Source organism: Chrysemys picta, chromosome 3, assembly GCF_011386835.1.
Source record: "Chrysemys picta bellii isolate R12L10 chromosome 3, ASM1138683v2, whole genome shotgun sequence".
In the NCBI taxonomy this organism is placed as follows: Eukaryota; Metazoa; Chordata; order Testudines; family Emydidae; genus Chrysemys; species Chrysemys picta.
Genome location: NC_088793.1, coordinates 100,284,409 through 100,298,138, shown reverse-complemented (window position 1 = coordinate 100,298,138; position 13,730 = coordinate 100,284,409). Strand labels below are relative to the sequence as shown.

Here is a 13,730-nt window from a genome sequence, read left to right as displayed (position 1 = left end):
AGGAGCAGGTATGGAATGTGCAACTACTCAACTTTAAAAAAAAAAAATATTTATGCCTAGATTTCAAATTGACAATGTCCATTTTACATTTTTGTATTAGAATACATGATTTTCTTTACTTTTATGGGCATGCATAGCCCTAGAGCTGTTTAAACATTGTTTTGTCCAGTAAACTTTTGCTTCTATTTTTTTGCTTGTACATTATTCAGAGTAAGCAGTTATTATGCATTTTTTACAACGGTGTCTGATCACTGTTCATAAATTGCGACAGTTCTAGAAATCAAGACAGGTGTTTACTGAGAATGTGTCCAAAAATTAGCTCTGCAGTAGTATAGCGCTCAGTCTAGATGTACTGATAAAATACATTTTGAAGGTTGGATTCCCTCACAAAAGGAACTTACAATATCCTGCTTGTTGGAATCTAGCATGGTGATCATACCAAAAGCAAAGGGAGAAGATTAGTCATTTCCCAATTCTCTTTGACCTTGAACCCTGCAATTGCCTTTATTTCCTTATTTTGTAGGCTCCAATACATGTCCTCTACTCATGAAATAGTAATTGACATCTATAACTTATTGATAATAGAGAGGCTTGGAAGAATTAGATTTTATTGGTAAATGTCAATAAACGTTGATTTCACACACACACACACACACACACACACACACACACACACACACACACACACACACACACACACACACAGACAAAAATATTTCCATCAATGGTAGTTGAAATTTACAGATAAAGTATGAGAGAAATTGCCTGAGAACTTACTAGAATTTGATTTGATAGATACTTTGTATATTTTGACATATTGACGACTTGTGTTTAACTGTTATAAAGCTTTAACTTTTTTAATCTCAACCTGTCATTTTTCTGACCTTCCCCATCATGTCCCTCAAATGTGAAAATTAAATCAATAAAAATGTTTAAAATCCATAATTTTTCACAACTGAAAGTAACTGTGTATGTACACACACACACACACACAGAGTATATATAAAATAGAAAAAGTTCTTTAAAATAAACTGATATTATTTGTCAATTATAAAAAATTAATTCTGCCAAGCAAAACAAAAATGATGAAGTAATACTTGGTCGGGATATCAGGTGAACTTTATAGTACTTGTGTTTCTCAGTTTAAATTATAAATACATTATTCTTCAATCTGTGCTAGAAAAGGTGTGGTAGTAACCGTGCTCTTAACTTTTTTTTTAGGACAGTGGCATGTAAAAGAGGTAGAGAGTTAGCTTTAACTTTTTTTATATAGATAGCTAAAGACTCAACAAGAATTAACTGAATTTGTAATAAACTGTCACTATATTGAAGCTTTGGAATGTGAAAGTCCAAAAAAACCCAACCCTTGCTTATTGCAAACTGTAGAAGTAATGAAGGAAATCTGCATAAAATCATACAAAACAAGCTGACATGTTAAATATATTACAGACCTGATCAGAGTTTTGTTTAGATTTCTTTAATCAGAATCAGAAGTGAAATGTTTCCCTGTTCCAGTTGGATTGTATGTAAAACATTAGCAGTGTTGCATAAACAGAGCCAAAGTGTTTTGTGTTTTTTTTATTTTATTTTTATTTTATTTTATTTATTTAAGTACATGGGAGGAGTTGTTCAAAGGACAGAACAGATGATTGCATTATAGCTTATGTTTGTTTGTGTCTGTGGCTGCTATGAAAGCTTAATTTGAAGAGCCAAAAATCCACCCCAAAACAAACAATCTATCTTCTACTGGGGCAGATATCTCCTTTGAAAAGATTCTGTAAGGATTTTCCCACACAAATTGTTGATCTCTTGGTTTGTTGGACAGATAGGAAAACGGAGTTGTTGTTTGACCCATGTGCATATTCTGGCTGCTGGAATGAAACGAGTTGGAACTGCAGACTGGTTTTCCACTGAGCATGTCCTTCCCTAGCAATGTCAGGGCTTGGGTGGGGTCACTCTTGTTCATTAAGCTTTTCAAACAGACTGTTGGATTTTCATCAGCTGGACTCATTTATTTAATGACAGGGAACAACAGAACTGGCTTGATGTACAAAATAAAAATTACATACGTATGTATTTTGTTATATAGACTTTAAGTTCTGCACTTGAGATTTTATACTAACATGTCAGGTATTTGTAGCTTGTAAACAAAACGCAAACTAGATTCCCATTGTCTCTGGCAAGGGAATTCGAATGGGTGGCATTGTTGTCAGGCTATTAAATTTCATCTCCGCTAGAAGGATATTCTTATCAGGAGCCAGGATTTGGAAGAGCATGACACCTGGTAATGTGTAACACTTTAAAGGTACCCTTGTTTGTTTTGTTTGTTTTTGTTTTTCAATCTGAACTTATAGTTTCTTTTAAAATGCATGGGTTCTAATATTTTTTAATCATAAGGTTGCTTTGAGACAAATCAGTTTCTTTTAGATGCTTTTTAATTTTATTTCAAATTATGTATTTTATAGTATACTGACATCAGCAAACAAAAACCATTTAAGAATATAAGTTTCAAGAAATTTCACTTATTTATTGAAATTCTTTTCCTGTACCTAATGTTTTTTGGTAATAGCTCTTTAAAGAATATATAGAGTATATTTGAGAAGAGAAAATTAACACTTCTTAATATAAAAGTATAACTAAGCTTTGTTAAGTAATATCTGGACAGCATTGTCTCAGAGTCAATTTCTAGACAAAAGATTCTGATTTGCAAAATGACCAACAACTGTGCAAGTAATGCTCAGGGACATTTGGATAATACAGAATCTGTGTTCAAGTATCTAGTTTTTTAATGCGTCTTAAGTCATACTGACAATATTCATATTTGCAGATTGTTTTGACTTTAAAATGAGGTAACACTGCTTTCTGAAGTAGCTTTCTACAGTTGGTTTACAGATAACTTTCAGTGTATTAGCACTGTTGTGATAGTGTCCTGTTTTGATTGAAGCAATTCGTTTTCCAGTTTTATTAAAAAAAAAAAAAATGTGCATGCTACAGCATTTTTACTGCTGCCTGGGCTCTTAGGTGTTTGTCTCTACCTTGATCTTCAACATTGATATTTAAACGTGATTACTACAGCATTCTGTGCTACGGGAGCTGATGTTCAGTCCTCTGCTTTTCTATAGGGACTTGACAGATCAAATTAGTGATGACTCTCATGTGTTTTGGGAAGTGTAAATAGAGAGTGATGTAATGTGTATGCCAATTTTATAAACAAGCAGGGAATTCAGTTTTACAGAATTAATGTTTGTATACCTATTTGCACTAAAACAATATATTATTGGAAATGCAGGTGGATTATTGTGACTGGGGGGAAAAAATATTGCGTGCCTCAGGACACTCAGATGCTTGATGGGCATCAAGCAGGTAAATAGAATAACAAAAGATAACAAACATTGTAACTAGGGCTGTTGATTAATCACAGTTAACTCACGTGATTAATCACTATTCTTTTTTTTGTTAATCACACTTTTAAACAATAGAATACCAATGGAAAAATATTAAATATTTTTGGATGTTTTTCTACATTTTCAAATATATTTATTTCAATTACAACACAGAATACAAAGCGTACAGTGCTCACTTTATATTATTTTTATTACAAATATTTGCACTGTAAAAATGATAAAGAAATAGTATTTTTCAATTCATCTCATACAAGTACTGTAGTGCAATCTCTTTATCATGAAATGCAAATTACAAACGTAGATTGTTTGTTACATAACTGCACTCAAACAAAATAATGTAAAATTTTAAAGCCTAGAAGTCCACTCAGTCTGACTTCTTGTTCAGCCAATTGCTAAGACAAACAAGTTTGTTTACATTTACGGGAGATAATGCTGCCCGCTTCTTATTTACAATGTCATCTGAAGATGAGAACAGGCAAGGTATTTACGTGTCAGATATGCTAAACATTCGTATGCCCCTTCATGCTTCAGCTACCATTCCAATGGACATGCTTCCATGCTGTGGCTGCATGTTTAGTTTAAAAAAAAAAAAAAAAAGTTAATTAAATTTGTGACTGAACTCCTTGGGAGAGAATTGTACGTCTCCTGCTCTGTTTTACCCGCATTCTGCCATATATTTCATGTTATAGCAATCTCGGATGATGACCCAGCACATGTTGTTCGTTTTAAGAACATTTTCACAGCAGAGTTGACAAAACGCAAAGAAGGTACCAATGTGAGATTTCTAAAGATAGCTACAGCACTTGACCCAAGGTTTAAGAATCTGAAGTGCCTTCCAAAATCTGAGAGGGATGAGGTGTGGAGCATGCTTTCAGAAGTCTTAAAAGAGCAACACTCCGATGTGGAAACTACAGAACTGAACCACCGAAAAACATAATCAACCTTCTCTGGTGGCATCTGACTCAGATGATGAAAATGAATTTGCATTGGTTCACGCTGCTTTGGATCGTTTTTGAGCAGAACCATTGGCATGGACACATGTCCTCTGGAAGAGTAGTTGAAGCATGAAGGGATATATGAATCTTTAGTGCATCTGGCACCTAAATATCTTGTGACGCCGGCTACAACAGTGCCATGCAATCACCTGTTGTCATTTTCAGGTGAAATTGTAAACAAGGAGCAGGCAGTATTATCTCCTGAAAATGTAAACAAACTTGTTTGAGCGATTGGCTGATTAAGATGTAGGGCTGAGTGGACTTATAGGCTCTAAAATTTTACATTATTTTACTTTTGAGTGCAGTTCTTTTTTTGTACATAATTCTACATTTTGGAAGTTCAACTTTCATGATAGAGATTGCACTACGTTATTTGTATTAGGGGAATTGAAAAATACTATATATATCTTTATTACAAATATTTCCACAGTTAAAAAAAGAAAAAGTGGGCACTGCACACTTTGTATTCTGTGTGGTAATTGAAATCGATATATTTGAAATATAGAAAACATCCAAAAATATTTAAATGGTATTCTCTTATTGTTTAACAGTGCAATTAATTATTTTAATCACAATTTTTTAAATCACGATTAATTTTTTTAATTGCTTGACAGCCCTAATTGTAACTAGTGACTTTCACCATCTGGGAAGGACTGATGCCTAGAAGTACCATTCCTCAAAAGCATTATGTCTGGGTAAATTTGCCAGCCTGCATACCATATTTGTTTTTGGAATAATGGTTCAGTTGGAAATATTATTTTTATAGAGACCGTACCTTCTGGCCTCACAGTACTTAGTGTACACTTGGTTGACTGGATCTTTTCAGGCATTATGGTAAAGTATTTCAGTCCATGTCTGGCTCTATTTATATAAAAATCTTTCAAAAAATATTTGGCTTAAAACAAAATGGTGTGTAACAATATAAACAGCGAGATCCGTTTCAGTGTCTGACTTTGGCTGGGGAAATCATTGCTGTAATGAGTTTGGTCTGTGGAATTGCTAATTTGTAGCACTCTTCTAGCACCATCTGCTGACCAACCTATGGTGTGGCAATGACATTTCGATCTGCTTACGTGTTTCGAAGTATACTCACAACTTAGCATCAAGAGGCAAGAAACAGAACCATAGGCTAGTCAGTTTATAAGTGTTTGGAAATAAGATTTTGACAGTATGGAAAATGAAAGGATCTGTGTACTATAATGTAATTTGAGTTGTCCAGTCACCCAGGCTGTCTCAGAAAACTCTGCTACAGATGTAGACCTTTAAAAGAAACCAAATTTTGTTGATTTGGTTCCATGTGGTGAATCACTGTATTTGTGCCCATCAATACTGTAGTTTCTAAGCTTGCAGAAAAGAGAATTTGACAGCATGAGATCAGTTCAGGCCCTAGATCTGGTAGGATTGTCATAGCATGGGAAGCTGATTGGCTCTAACAGGCTTTTGTCATATGACTGCTTTTCAAACAAACAAAAGTTGAGTCTGCAGTCTTCCTATTTAGTCTGTGCACCTTGACTGGGATTTATATGCTATTGTTGTAATAAGCACTGTTTGGCCTGCTTTTTCCCAGCTTTAGTATGTAAATATTTATATTTGGTTTATTGGTATACATAATTAGCTTTCCTGTTTTGAATAGGAGTACTTGTGGCACCTTAGAGACTAATTTCAGGTTTCAGAGTAGCAGCCGTGTTAGTCTGTCGTGGGCTACAGCTCACTTCAGCTGTAGCCCACGAAAGCTTATGCTGCAATAAATTTGTTAGTCTCTAAGGTGCCACAAGTACTCCTGTTCTTTTTGCGGATACAGACTAACACATCTACTACTCTGAAACCTATTTGAATAGTTGTTAATGTAAATAGAATAGATATATAATCTGAGAAGTACTTGATGTAGGTGTCTTAACTAAAATTTTTGTTTTTAAATTTCACTGAACTATCATGCTAAAGTTTTAAAATATAGTCTCTCTTGGTTTTGTCTGTTCATTTTTAAAGAGTCTATCAAATTGTTAAAATGAAGATTGGGACCAGTGCAAGTTTAGTCAATTTCTTTTAAGTGCAGGGAGCTAAATTTTTAAAAAATTAAATATCACGCCTAAGTTGAATTTAATTTTGGAGCTATTACTCGGAAACAAACCAGTAGTGGGTAAACTGGTAGTGATACAATTAAGATAAATAAAGTGACTGCTGACTTTAATTGTACTGGATAAACTTAATTTGCAGGCTTTTTTTTTTTTCTTTTCTTGGCTTGTATCTAAAGGATCCTGAAATCGGAAACCACACCCATTGTGTTAGTAATTTGTTTCCCAGGGGCTTGAAAAGCCTCTCTAATTCCTACAGCAGATTTGTCATCTTTCACAACTGAAGAGCAAATTTGGATTTCCTGTACACTTAGTTTGCTAACAATACATTCTGAACGCTATAAGTTGATAGGCATCTTTAATATTTTTGAACCGGTTCTTTTTATATTTGGATTACTCTTTAGCATGCCTCTTCAGAAATGATCTCTGCTACACAAAACCATACGGTAGAAGAACTTTTTTCCATTAGCGTTAGGTGGTAAAATAATTTTTTTTTAAAATGTAAATTTGATTTAATAGCAAAAACTATAGACACAACAGTTTTCTAGATAATGTACTCATCCTGATTCTGATCTTCTTTATACTGGTGTAACAGTGACTCTACTCAAGTCAGTGGAGTTATGCTCGTGAGAAATCTGTATGAGAGAAGCATCAGGCCCTCCAAGTATTTCTTGGTGATTAAAGTAGATATTTTCACAAAGCGTGTGTATTCCTGACTGACTCTTCCAAGGAGGATTTTACTTTTGTGACTGTCAAAATATAAAAGTTTTCGGTATGGATCTGTGGTGAAACCTACAACTGTTACTCCTGGTGGAATTCTGCGCCAAAAAAATAAAAATTCCACAACAAAAAATTAAAGTATTTTAAAATTCTGCATATTTTTTGTCAAAATAATGCAATATAATCATACCCGTTTCAATTATTTTTGGTCATTTATTTCAAAATAGCTGTCACAAGTATGTCTGTAGCAATACAGCCAACAGAAAAGATTCAGGAAATGTTTTTTGACAAATAGATTCCTTACTAGGCATATTAATACAGAACTTTGAGTAATAATTTATTTAAACTACAATACAGAACCGTGTTTTCCACACCCCTCAGAAGCAGTGCAAAGGCTTGGGGGAGTCAGGGGTAACGGAGGAGCTGAGAGAGAGGGAATTAAATTGCTTGGAAGGAGCCTGGCTGTGAACTTGGAGGGTTGTTGGGTATAGGTGGGAAAAGTATGGAACAGGGTTTTTTTTTTGGGGGGGGGGGGGAGGAGGGGGGAGAAGGAATTGTTAAGGAGCTTCCCACATGCAGACCCTAGCTGACTCCAGCCTCTCCCATTCAGTCTGGCACATCTGCCCCTGTCCCTATGTGTCTCCGTGCCCTCACTCAGCCACTCCCTTGTCTCCATGTGTCTCTGCACCTCCCTCCCCACTGTGGCCCTGTGCCTCCACTCCCATTCAGCCCCTTCCCCAGTCTGTCCTCCCCCACTATCCCTTATGAGGCCCTGTCTGACACCCCCCTTCCCCGCCTACACCCACAGCACCCCACACTGTCTGTCTCTCCATAGCTCCTGACCTGGCCTGACAACCTCTGCAAAGAAGTCAGCTCTCTCTCTCTTCCCTTGCTGGCTGTGAGCTGCAGCTTTGTTCTATCACCACAGCATCCTCTGGTGAGCAAAAGGCAGAACTGCAGCAACATTTTGGCAGCAGCTTTTTTTCTGTGCAAAAGATTAGAAATCTGTGGGGTTCACTAATTATGCACACACACAGTAGCACATAATTCCCCCCAGGAGTAAATGTTATTGTTAACAGATCGTCTGCACTAATGAAGGGTAAAGTGCAAACAAGCCAGTTTTCTGCTTCTAAATCAATTGTTTTTAATTTGGTAATGATAGAAGAAATAATAGAAAATGCTTTATTTTTTTCACTATAAAAAGATAAACTGAGGGTGCTCACAAATGAGCACTTAAAACTCCAAGTGCCTATGACAATGTTTCAATTACTGTGATTCTGGCCAGTGATCAAACATAAAAAAAATATATATTTAAAAGCAAAACTGTGTACAAAAGCTCTTTCAAAGTAAGAGTAATTATTTATTGATCACTCTGCAGTATTATCTCGTGCTGTTCACAATTTCTCATTTAAACCATTGAACCAGAATAGCATTTTGTAAACTAATGGGAGTGTCAATTAATCCTTCACCAGGAAACTGACATAATTTAAAACAAAACAAAAACAACCTAAAGTCACTTGCCCTCTTTTATTCTCTTGCCTAACAAATGCTTAGTCTTTGAAGAGCAGGCATGAAACAAATCTATCTTCATGTACCTTGTGCCTCTGGAGACAAATTACTGATTCTTTTATCCATTTGAAATTTCATGATCGTACAGTAGACAAAAGAATTTTAATACATTGCACAGCTTGTTTAGAAATAAACCTTTGGTTGCTTTTGTTTGGCTTATTTGCTTTAGGAAAATAAAACTTGATTTTACCCAGTACAGAAGTCACTATTTTCCTGTTATCTTAATTCCTAATAGCTACTCCAGATTCTTGATCATTCTTAGTTGTATGTTTTCAAATACATATTTCCAAGAACTGGCTATTATGTTATGTTTTATTACTGTTATTTGTATTACTGTAGTGTCTAGGAGTCACAGTCCTGGAATAGGACCCCATTGTGCTCAGTGATGTACAAAACAAAAAGACACATACCCTAAAAAGATTACAATTTAAGTAAAAGTAGTAATTCTGTTTGAGTTCTTGAACAATATATAGGAATATTTGTACCAATGAAACTTCAATTAAATTTGTCAGGACTTGTTTCTTTCAGGTTGTCATTAATGTAAGTAGGCTTCTCTTGTTGCAGAGATGAAGGCATGAGATCTGTACTATAAGGCAATTATCTATTCCTCATGTAAGGCAGTTTCCTGTTTTAAAAGTGTAGTGAACACACAGATCTCAGGCTTGCTAGGCGATCCCTTGTCACTGTCACTACTTTTCAGAAACTATTCTTGAGGGTTACCGTGGGCAGGCTAGTCCATGAGAATTGTTTTCTCTGCAATATACCAATACAATGGTGACCAGAATGAACAGCACTATGGTAACCAGAATATTAGATTTTACTGTGTTCTGTACTTAAAGGTATTAATGCCAGAGGGTAATAGTTACTCGTGCTTCTGTGAACAATTGAATCTGGTATGAAATGTACATATCATAAATGGTAGAGAGTAAGGGAATTTTTTTAAGTAGCTGAACTTGGATCTGGAGTTAGCTGGTCATAAATACGAGTGATACAAATATCTTATCTAATTTATTTATCTCCAGTTAGAAAAATAATTTTCACTTTATCCTACTTTAGTCCTGTAGCTCTCAACTGAGTCAATCTCGCGTCGTCTTTGTTTATAATTGCATGTCCTTCAATACCTTTCCATTGGGGCAATTACCATATGTTCCTTTTTCGGATACTAATTTTTCTATAATGTAAAGAATACATAATCTTTAAATACAGTACTTTCTAATGTGGAATTCCTCTTGCTTTCCATTTGCAGTCCATTAAGATGGCTGCTTAGCTTGTGAAGCTTAAATATGATGATACAGATCCTCAAGGGGAGCAAGCTCTTCATCCTATTTCTACCCCCCAGTGAATCAAGGAAAAGCAGTTCAGGCCCTATTTCAAATATGTAAACAAGCTTCTTTTAGGAACTTATCTACAGAGCACCCCATTTTACCATCCTCAGACAATTTTTACATTCTGCAAATGGCTAGCAGCCTTTTTCTTTATCCATCTTCAGTCATTATCATTTGATCTTACATATGCTTCCAGAGTGTTTCTCCAGGATCATGGTTGCAATAATATTGGCTTTAGGGAAGAAGGAAAATCACTTCTCTTTCCAGACAATTTTTCTGATCAGGATTCTATGTAAAAAGAAAGCTGAAGCAAAAACACTGCGATACAGTTCCTGAAGCACCTTGGATTCAGTACAAACACAGACACATGATGCTAGGGAAGTCCATCATAGGCTTGGACGGAAGATGAATGCTGTCAGGTACACGTTTTCATCTCAGAAAAATGTTAACAGAAGAGGAAGATGGCCATAATGAAAAACACATGTCACAGAAACAAACATCTACTTTTTATTGGAACCCGTTGGGAATTCTGATCTCATACACAAGCATTTTTCAATGATTATCATTCATGTGATAGCTCTCCAGTAATCCTGAGTATTCCCTCCACAGCTCACCCCTATATCATCCATTAGCAGAGCTCTAGCTCCAATTGTGTATTCTCTAATCCCTCAGTTGGTGAATGCAGAGAATCAGATTTTTATTGTGAAGGAATCTTCCCCTACTGAATTCAGGGAATTCAGAAAAAGCACAGTATCCACTAGCTGGAAACTCTGATTCATTGAGGTCTCACACACAGTGCTTCTCCTTCCATAGCTAACATCCCTGTTCTGGTCACAACACCCAAGGTGTCTGATAGGGTTTTCATAGTAACAAGGAAGAACATGCTCAAGCCTACCCCTACTCCTGTCCTGGCAGAGCAAAGTTCATATCTCTATGTGCGCTTCCCACCAAGAAGGAAAGGAACATGAAAACTTGTTTGTCAGAAATCAGATTAGCAGCGTGCTTCCTGTACCAAAAATATCTCACTCAACATAAGTTAACTTGGTGGGCTGTTGATCTACCTCTTTGCATCGGGAAACAATAATAAAATATCCTGCGGTCTGTGTGTGCCAGGACCCAGATGTGAAGTGGTAATGACATCTTGCAAAGATGGAAAGGTCCCTTCTGTATGTCATCCCACCTTTTCCACTGTACAGAGGATAGGAATGAGAGCGTGATTAGTGATTCTGTTCGTCTTTCTGTCTGAAGAAGCTATGATCCTGAGGCCTGATTAATCTATTGTTGGATCTTCAGATGCCTCTACCTCCCTGAGGAGGTCTCCTATCGCAAGACCATCCATCCATCTGGGGCCAACAAGTTACAATGAACGCTTGGATTATTACCCTCATGGACTCCAAAAGAGAAGTCCACGAATAGAACATATTATACTGGCTGGTGGAAAGTCCATTGTTTAACGTGTTAAACCGGTAAAACACAGCTTTGAGTTTCCCCAGGAGGGCTTTGTGAGTGTATGAGTGCCCTAGCAAAAGGGCCAAGTCTCTGTGGTATAATATTCTTGACATGTACAAAGCTTCCTGCTCTTGAACAAATCCAACATTAAATCTTTTCTTAAAGAATCAACATTATTTCAACCCTGCAAGATCACAGATCACAACCTTGGAACCTCACTCTGCTCATTACAGCATATTCAAATTGATCCCCCGTAGAAGGCATTGTTATACTTCCTGTTCATTAGAGTAGGCCTCCCAATGGCTACTATCTCCAATCAAAATTAATTTATTTGAAGTTTAGAGCTTTCTTTAATAAGGCCCATTAATGTACTTTTAATTCAGACAAGTACTGTCATAGCATTCATTCCTTTAAGTAAACTGAAGAAATATTCCTCCTTCACTTAAAAATCAATCTCAGAGCAGAGTAATCATGTGTCCTGTATTGAGGTTTGCTAGTCTGCCATTAGCTCAAGATCTACATATTGGTTATCCAAGTTTAGTGAATGCCATTTCCTTTCTTTTGGCAGAAGTCTTCTCCTTCAGACCTTAGAGCCTAAGTGAAGAAGGAGGAGATATTTATATATAATCTACCTCATTTTGGATGTCCCTATTTAAAGGATGATCATGCTTCCCACCCTAGAGTCGTATTTCTATGAAAATCTCATTACAATGGATCTGTGGACCTTAACACATGCTTACCTGAAAACTTCCTTTCATCAAGTGTAGGCCACCTGGGGACAAATGGAGCATCTAGAGTAGATGGAAATTAACATCCAAGATTTTGGGTTCATTTTTTGGTGGAATTTACATTTTCTCCAATATAAGTACTTTTTCTTCAAATTGTATTTAACACAATCTAATTTGGATTATCCTGGCTGTGGAAGTTACCTTTATCAGAGGGACCATGGAAGATGGGGCATTCCTCTGCTGCCAGTGACCAAAAGGACTGGTTCTGTCCTCCCCAAACTGAAAGCAGGCTGAAGAGAAGACAATGATAGCCTCCAAAAGCTTTGGTTTGTCTACACCAACACTTAGTTCTTGGCAAGCTGGGGTATGAATCTACTTCCCACTAGCTTGCTGCAGACTAGCTGTCCATGTAGACCAGGGGTCTCAAATACGCGGCCCGCAGAGTTATTTGCTGCGGCCCACTTAGACTTTGCTCATGCACATGAATAGTTTGTTAATGAGCTTTGAGTCCCCAGTCAGCCAAGTCCACCTGGACAGGTAGTCCCCAGTAGGCTAACACCCCAGTTTGTTGTGAACTAAATGTTTGTGTAGACAAACCCCTTATAATGATAGGGAGGAGGATGCAGTTTATAGATATACAAATATTGTTTTAGGGTGGTAGTTGGAATAATAAATATGTGAAAATGTGCTCTCAAATAGAAGATGCCACTTTGAAGGTCACTTAATTTTTTTCATAAGGCTAGATTACTGTTTCCCAGCTAATCAGTTTCAATTGACACTGCCACGGTTAACACTGAAACTTACAATTTGACTATACTATAATTGCAAAAGAATGCCCAATAGATCAGTTTTCTTTGGCAAGCAGATATTTGTAGATTGTTTCCCAGAAAAGATAATTTCTAGCTCTGGTAGCAGTGTTGGGATGGATATGTGCATGCAAGAGAAATTTGGTAATGCCATGTAAAAGTAGAAAGAAATAGCAAAATGTGATTTGACTAGTAGCAACTTGAGTAAGTGTGTCAACTTTAGGAAATATAAACAGATTTAAAAAATCCTTGCCATGTAAATGTCAAACAAAACAATAATCATTACAACAGTGAACTTTTGTTTAGAGATAGTATACAGTAATGTAATCATCAGACCTCTCTCTTTGAGTGTTACCATATTACAGAGTGAACATAATTACAATAACGATGACATTGTTTCTAGTTTTTTTTATTAAATTGAGTGAAATCTCTGATTATACATACTTCACAGAGCAGGCATGTCTATCAATTGTTAATATTAAAAATGAACAGGTATGCTGTTTTTTGCTAGTGAATGTACTTCTAATATTAGATATTTGGTTGCCATTTATTCAAGTATTTAATTCTCTTCTGCCCATTTTATGCTGGGTATGTAATTGGTGTGTTAGTATTTCCATAACAACCTCCCTTATTTATTTATTTTATTTATTTATTTATTGAAC

General features: G+C 36.2%; 1 protein-coding gene across 50 annotated transcripts in view; it reads left to right on the top strand.

Moving 5' to 3' along the window:
* Positions 1 to 13,730, top strand: part of EPB41L2 (erythrocyte membrane protein band 4.1 like 2) — a 238,808-nt gene that overhangs the window by 88,946 nt on the left and 136,132 nt on the right. For 6 of the 50 annotated variants that reach the window (XR_010599645.1, XM_065588625.1, XM_065588607.1 and 3 more), the window contains exon 1: positions 1,824 to 2,069. The exons of 40 other annotated variants lie outside the window; for them this stretch is intronic. The gene's annotated coding sequence lies outside the window, so the exon portion shown is untranslated. Of the gene's footprint in view, positions 1 to 1,719; positions 2,306 to 13,730 lie in introns of those variants that run through there. 4 more of the 50 variants (XM_008176540.4, XM_008176531.4, XM_008176504.4 and 1 more) reach the window with 1 other exon arrangement.